The sequence below is a fragment of the Lissotriton helveticus genome, chromosome 8 (assembly GCF_964261635.1).
Source record: "Lissotriton helveticus chromosome 8, aLisHel1.1, whole genome shotgun sequence".
NCBI classification, from domain to species: Eukaryota; Metazoa; Chordata; class Amphibia; order Caudata; family Salamandridae; genus Lissotriton; species Lissotriton helveticus.
This window is the reverse complement of record NC_136069.1, coordinates 51,150,133-51,157,632: the sequence shown is the minus strand read 5'-3', so window position 1 is coordinate 51,157,632 and position 7,500 is coordinate 51,150,133. Positions and strand designations below refer to the sequence as shown.

The following is a 7,500-nucleotide window of genomic DNA, read 5'->3' as shown; positions in this document are numbered from 1 at the left end:
ATACAGGACTCCTTAAAACATATCTCTAACATATAAGGGTAAATATCCAGGTCATGCATCTAGTTTGTTGAATGGTTCAAATCAAAGTATGAAGACCTCAGCTAGCAGCAGGCCGAAATAGCTCAGTTGGGAGAGCGTTAGACTGAAGATCTAAAGGTCCCTGCTTCAATCCCGGGTTTCTGCACAGTTGAGAAGTTCCATGCTTCTAACAAAATAGGTCTTGGAATCAGCTGTAGTACTTTTTTCTCTATTCATAAAACATGTTTCCAACTGATATACAACACAAGCAATTTAACATAGACTTTACTTTCTGTCCTCCTTTAAACTTGCTTCCACATTTCTTGCCTTCAGGTTACACTATGAATGTTTCCCATTTCATGCTTTTTTGTAAAGTAAACTCTTGTCTGCATTACCTTCAACTTCCCCTTGAACACAGATGTCAGTAGTCAGATGACATTGCTTACCTACTCAGGCCACATACGTCTGGGTAATATAGTGCTAGTCCATTCAGAGTTAAAAAAACGCTACCTAACCCGGATCCCAAAAACGCTATTTACCCATTGCACAAGTTAACTGCTGACTGATACAGGACTACTTAAAACATATCTCTAACATATAAGGGTAAATATCCAGGTCATGCATCTAGTTTGTTGAATGGTTCAAATCAAAGTATGAAGACCTCAGCTAGCAGCAGGCCGAAATAGCTCAGTTGGGAGAGCGTTAGACTGAAGATCTAAAGGTCCCTGGTTCAATCCCGGGTTTCGGCACAGTTGAGAGGTTCCTTGCTTCTAACAAAATAGGTCTTGGAATCAGCTGTAGTACTTTTTTCTCTATTCATCAAATTTCTTTCAACTGAAATAAAACACAAGCAATTTAACATAGACTTTGCTTTGTGTCCTCCTTCTAAACTTGCTTCCACATTTCTTGCCTTCAGGTTAGACTATGAATGTTTCCCATTTCATGCTTTTTTGTAATGTAAACTCTTGTCTGCCTTACCTTCAACTTCCCCTTGAACACAGATGTCAGTAGTCAGATGACGTTGCTTACCTACTCAGGCCACATACGTCTGGGTAATATAGTGCTAGTCCATTCAGAGTTAAAAAAACGCTACCTAACCCGGATCCCAAAACTCTATTTACCCATTGCACAAGTTAACTGCTGAATGATACAGGACTCCTTAAAACATATCTCTAACATATAAGGGTAAACATCCAGGTCATGCATCTAGTTTGTTGAATGGTTCAAATCAAAGTATGAAGACCACAGCTAGCAGCAGGCTGAAATAGCTCAGTTGGGAGAGCGTTAGACTGAAGATCTAAAGGTCCCTGGTTCAATCCCGGGTTTCGGCACAGTTGAGAGGTTCCTTGCTTCTAACAAAATAGGTCTTGGAATCAGCTGTAGTACTTTTTTCACTATTCATCAAATTTTTTCTAACTGATATACAACACAAGCAATTTAACATAGACTTTGCTTTGTGTCCTCCTTCTAACCTTGCTTCCACATTTCTTGCCTTCAGGTTAGACTATGAATGTTTCCCATTTCATGCTTTTTTGTAATGTAAACTCTTGTCTGCATTACCTTCAACTTCCCCTTGAACACAGATGTCAGTAGTCAGATGACATTGCTTACCTTCTCAGGCCACATACGTCTGGGTAATATAGTGCTAGTCCATTCAGAGTTAAAAAAAGTTACCTAACCCGGATCCCAAAAACGCTATTTACCCATTGCACAAGTTAACTGCTGAATGATACAGGACTCCTTAAAACATATCTCTAACATATAAGTGTAAATATCCAGGTCATGCATCTAGTTTGTTGAATGGTTCAAATCAAAGTATGAAGACCACAGCTAGCAGCAGGCCGAAATAGCTCAGTTGGGAGCGCGTTAGACTGAAGATCTAAAGGTCCCTGGTTCAATCACGGGTTTCGGCACAGTTGAGAGATTCCTTGCTTCTGACAAAATAGGTCTTGGAATCAGCTGTAGTACTTTTTTCTCTATTCATCAAATTTTTTCCAACTGATATACAACACAAGCAATTTAACATAGACTTTGCTTTGTGTCCTCCTTCTAAACTTGCTTCCACATTTCTTGCCTTCAGGTTAGACTATGAATGTTTCCCATTTCATGCTTTTTTGTAATGTAAACTCTTGTCTGCATTACCTTCAACTTCCCCTTGAACACAGATGTCAGTAGTCAGATGACGTTGCTTACCTACTCAGGCCACATACGTCTGGGTAATATAGTGCTAGTCCATTCAGAGTTAAAAAAACGCTACCTAACCCGGATCCCAAAACTCTATTTACCCATTGCACAAGTTAACTGCTGAATGATACAGGACTCCTTAAAACACATCTCTAACATATAAGGGTAAATATCCAGGTCATGCATCTAGTTTGTTTAATGGTTCAAATCAAAGTATGAAGACCACAGATAGCTGCAGGGCGAAATAGCTCAGTTGGGAGAGCGTTAGACTGAAGATCTGAAGGTCCCTGGTTCAATCCCGGGTTTCGGCACAGTTGAGAGGTTCCTTGCTTCTGACAAAAGAGGTCTTGGAATCGGCTGCAGTACTTTTTTCTCTATTCATCAAAGTTTTTCCAACTGATATACAACACAAGTAATTTAACATAGACTTTGCTTTCTGTCCTCATTCTAAACTTGCTTCCACATTTCTTGCCTTCAGCATAGACTATGAATGTTTCCCATTTCATGCTTTTTTGTAAAGTAACCTCTTGTCTGCCTTACCTTCAACTTCCCCTTGAACACAGATGTCAGTAGTCAGATGACATTGCTTACCTACTCAGGCCAAATACGTCTGGGTAATATAGTGCTAGTCCATTCAGAGTTAAAAAAACGCTACCTAACTAGGATCCCAAAAACGCTATTTACCCATTGCACAAGTTAACTGCTGAATGATACAGGACTCCATAAAACATATCTCTAACATATAAGTGTAAATATCCAGGTCATGCATCTTGTTTGTTGAATGGTTCAAATCAAAGTATGAAGACCACAGCTAGCAGCAGGCCGAAATAGCTCAGTTGGAAGAGCGTTAGACTGAAGATCTAAAGGTCCCTGGTTCAATCCCGGGTTTCGGCACAGTTGAGAGGTTCCTTCCTTCTAACAAAATAGGTCTTGGAATCAGCTGTAGTACTTTTTTATCTATTCATCAAATTTTTTCGAACTGATATACAACACAAGCAATTTAACATAGACTTTGCTTTCTGTCCTCCTTCTAAACTTGCTTCCACATTTCTTGCCTTCAGGTTAGACTATGAATGTTTCCCATTTCATGCTTTTTTGTAAAGTAACCTCTTGTCTGCCTTACCTTCAACTTCCCCTTGAACACAGATGTCAGTAGTCAGATGACATTGCTTACCTACTCAGGCCAAATACGTCTGGGTAATATAGTGCTAGTCCATTCAGAGTTAAAAAAACGCTACCTAACCCGGATCCCAAAAACGCTATTTACCCATTGCACAAGTTAACTGCTGAATGATACAGGACTCCATAAAACATATCTCTAACATATAAGGGTAAATATCCAGGTCATGCATCTTGTTTGTTGAATGGTTCAAATCAAAGTATGAAGACCACAGCTAGCAGCAGGCCGAAATAGCTCAGTTGGGAAAGCGTTAGACTGAAGATCTAAAGGTCGCTGGTTCAATCCTGGGTTTCGGCACACTTGAGAGGTTCCTTGCGTCTAACAACATAGGTCTTGGAATCAGCTGTAGTACTTTTTTCTCTATTCATCAAATTCTTTCCAACTGCTATACAACACAAGCAATTTAACATAGACTTTGCTTTGTGTCCTGCTTCTAAACTTGCTTCCACATTTCTTGCCTTCAGGTTAGACTATGAATGTTTCCCATTTCATGCTTTTTTGTAATGTAAACTCTTGTCTGCATTACCTTCAACTTCCCCTTGAACACAGATGTCAGTAGTCAGATGACGTTGCTTACCTACTCAGGCCACATACGTCTGGGTAATATAGTGCTAGTCCATTCAGAGTTAAAAAAACGCTACCTAACCCGGATCCCAAAAATGCTATTTACCCATTGCACAAGTTAACTGCTGAATGATATAGGACTCCTTAAAACATATCTCTAACATATAAGGGTAAATATCCAGGTCATGCATCTAGTTTGTTGAATGGTTCAAATCAAAGTATGAAGACCACAGCTAGCAGCAGGCCGAAATAGCTCAGTTGGGAGAGCGTTTGACTGAAGATCTAAAGGTCCCTGTTTCAATCCCGGTTTTCGGCACAGTTGAGAGGTTCCTTGCTTTCAACAAAATAGGTCTTGAAATCTGCTGCAGTACTTTTTTCTCTATTCATCAAATTTTTTCCAACTGATATACAACACAAGCAATTTAACATAGACTTTGCTTTCTGTCCTCCTTCTAAACTTGCTTCCACATTTCTTGCCTTCAGGTTAGACTATGAATGTTTCCCATTTCATGCTTTTTTGTAAAGTAAACTCTTGTCTGCATTACCTTCAACTTCCCCTTGAACACAGATGTCAGTAGTCAGATGACATTGCTTACCTACTCAGGCCACATACGTCTGGGTAATATAGTGCTAGTCCATTCAGAGTTAAAAAAACGTTACCTAACCCGGATCCCAAAAACGCTATTTACCCATTGCACAAGTTAACTGCTGAATGATACAGGACTCCTTAAAACATATCTCTAACATATAAGGGTAAATATCCAGGTCATGCATCTAGTTTGTTGAATGGTTCAAATCAAAGTATGAAGACCACTGCTAGCAGCAGGCTGAAATAGCTCAGTTGGGAGAGCGTTAGACTGAAGATCTAAAGGTCCCTGGTTCAATCCCGGGTTTCGGCACAGTTGAGAGGTTCCTTGCTTCTGACAAAAGAGGTATTGTAATCTGCTACAGTACTTTTTTCTCTATTCATCAAATTTTTTCCAACTGATATACAACACAAGTAATTTAACATAGACTTTGCTTTCTGTCCTCATTCTAAACTTGCTTCCACATTTCTTGCCTTCAGGTTAGACTATGAATGTTTCCCATTTCATGCTTTTTTGTAAAGTAACCTCTTGTCTGCCTTACCTTCAACTTCCCCTTGAACACAGATGTCAGTAGTCAGATGACATTGCTTACCTACTCAGGCCAAATACGTCTGGGTAATATAGTGCTAGTCCATTCAGAGTTAAAAAAACGCTACCTAACCCGGATCCCAAAAACGCTATTTACCCATTGCACAAGTTAACTGCTGAATGATACAGGACTCCTTAAAACATATCTCTAACATATAAGGGTAAATATCCAGGTCATGCATCTAGTTTGTTGAATGGTTCAAATCAAAGTATGAAGACCTCAGCTAGGAGCAGGCCGAAATAGCTCAGTTGGGAGAGCGTTAGACTGAAGATCTAAAGGTCCCTGCTTCAATCCCGGGTTTCTGCACAGTTGAGAAGTTCCATGCTTCTAACAAAATAGGTCTTGGAATCAGCTGTAGTACTTTTTTCTCTATTCATAAAACATGTTTCCAACTGATATACAACACAAGCAATTTAACATAGACTTTACTTTCTGTCCTCCTTTAAACTTGCTTCCACATTTCTTGCCTTCAGGTTACACTATGAATGTTTCCCATTTCATGCTTTTTTGTAAAGTAAACTCTTGTCTGCATTACCTTCAACTTCCCCTTGAACACAGATGTCAGTAGTCAGATGACATTGCTTACCTACTCAGGCCACATACGTCTGGGTAATATAGTGCTAGTCCATTCAGAGTTAAAAAAACGCTACCTAACCCGGATCCCAAAAACGCTATTTACCCATTGCACAAGTTAACTGCTGACTGATACAGGACTACTTAAAACATATCTCTAACATATAAGGGTAAATATCCAGGTCATGCATCTAGTTTGTTGAATGGTTCAAATCAAAGTATGAAGACCTCAGCTAGCAGCAGGCTGAAATAGCTCAGTTGGGAGAGCGTTAGACTGAAGATCTAAAGGTCCCTGGTTCAATCCCGGGTTTCGGCACAGTTGAGAGGTTCCTTGCTTCTAACAAAATAGGTCTTGGAATCAGCTGTAGTACTTTTTTCTCTATTCATCAAATTTCTTTCAACTGAAATAAAACACAAGCAATTTAACATAGACTTTGCTTTCTGTCCTCCTTCTAAACTTGCTTCCACATTTCTTGCCTTCAGGTTAGACTATGAATGTTTCCCATTTCATGCTTTTTTGTAATGTAAACTCTTGTCTGCATTACCTTCAACTTCCCCTTGAACACAGATGTCAGTAGTCAGATGACGTTGCTTACCTACTCAGGCCACATACGTCTGGGTAATATAGTACTAGTCCATTCAGAGTTAAAAAAACGCTACCTAACCCGGATCCCAAAAATGCTATTTACTCATTGCACAAGTTAACTGCTGAATGATACAGGACTCCTTAAAACATATCTCTAACATATAAGGGTAAATATCCAGGTCATGCATCTAGTTTGTTGAATGGTTCAAATCAAAGTATGAAGACCACAGCTAGCAGCAGGCCGAAATAGCTCAGTTGGGAGAGCGTTAGACTGAAGATCTAAAGGTCCCTGGTTCAATCCCGGGTTTCGGCACAGATGAGAGGTTCCTTGCTTCTAACAAAATAGGTCTTGGAATCAGCTGTAGTACTTTTTTATCTATTCATCAAATTTTTTCCAACTGATATACAACACAAGTAATTTAACATAGACTTTGCTTTCTGTCCTCATTCTAAACTTGCTTCCACATTTCTTGCCTTCAGGTTAGACTATGAATGTTTCCCATTTCATGCTTTTTTGTAAAGTAACCTCTTGTCTGCCTTACCTTCAACTTCCCCTTGAACACAGATGTCAGTAGTCAGATGACATTGCTTACCTACTCAGGCCAAATACGTCTGGGTAATATAGTGCTAGTCCATTCAGAGTTAAAAAAACGCTACCTAACCCGGATCCCAAAAACGCTATTTACCCATTGCACAAGTTAACTGCTGAATGATACAGGACTCCTTAAAACATATCTCTAACATATAAGGGTAAATATCCAGGTCATGCATCTAGTTTGTTGAATGGTTCAAATCAAAGTATGAAGACCTCAGCTAGGAGCAGGCCGAAATAGCTCAGTTGGGAGAGCGTTAGACTGAAGATCTAAAGGTCCCTGCTTCAATCCCGGGTTTCTGCACAGTTGAGAAGTTCCATGCTTCTAACAAAATAGGTCTTGGAATCAGCTGTAGTACTTTTTTCTCTATTCATAAAACATGTTTCCAACTGATATACAACACAAGCAATTTAACATAGACTTTACTTTCTGTCCTCCTTTAAACTTGCTTCCACATTTCTTGCCTTCAGGTTACACTATGAATGTTTCCCATTTCATGCTTTTTTGTAAAGTTAACTCTTGTCTGCATTACCTTCAACTTCCCCTTGAACACAGATGTCAGTAGTCAGATGACATTGCTTACCTACTCAGGCCACATACGTCTGGGTAATATAGTGCTAGTCCAT

The 7,500-nt window shown here is 39.5% G+C and overlaps 6 non-coding genes across 6 annotated transcripts; all 6 read left to right on the top strand.

The window, feature by feature from the left end:
- The first annotated feature begins 694 nt into the window (after nucleotides 1-694).
- On the top strand, nucleotides 695-767 carry TRNAF-GAA (transfer RNA phenylalanine (anticodon GAA)). The gene has a single exon. It is a non-coding gene; the product is annotated as a tRNA-Phe (tRNA).
- Nucleotides 768-1,276: 509 nt separating this feature from the next.
- Nucleotides 1,277-1,349, top strand: TRNAF-GAA (transfer RNA phenylalanine (anticodon GAA)). The gene has a single exon. It is a non-coding gene; the product is annotated as a tRNA-Phe (tRNA).
- A 1,674-nt stretch (nucleotides 1,350-3,023) lies between these two features.
- On the top strand, nucleotides 3,024-3,096 carry TRNAF-GAA (transfer RNA phenylalanine (anticodon GAA)). Its single transcript has one exon. It is a non-coding gene; the product is annotated as a tRNA-Phe (tRNA).
- Nucleotides 3,097-4,772: 1,676 nt separating this feature from the next.
- Nucleotides 4,773-4,845, top strand: TRNAF-GAA (transfer RNA phenylalanine (anticodon GAA)). Its single transcript has one exon. It is a non-coding gene; the product is annotated as a tRNA-Phe (tRNA).
- Nucleotides 4,846-5,938: 1,093 nt separating this feature from the next.
- On the top strand, nucleotides 5,939-6,011 carry TRNAF-GAA (transfer RNA phenylalanine (anticodon GAA)). The gene has a single exon. It is a non-coding gene; the product is annotated as a tRNA-Phe (tRNA).
- Nucleotides 6,012-6,521: 510 nt separating this feature from the next.
- On the top strand, nucleotides 6,522-6,594 carry TRNAF-GAA (transfer RNA phenylalanine (anticodon GAA)). Its single transcript has one exon. It is a non-coding gene; the product is annotated as a tRNA-Phe (tRNA).
- Nucleotides 6,595-7,500: the final 906 nt, after the last annotated feature.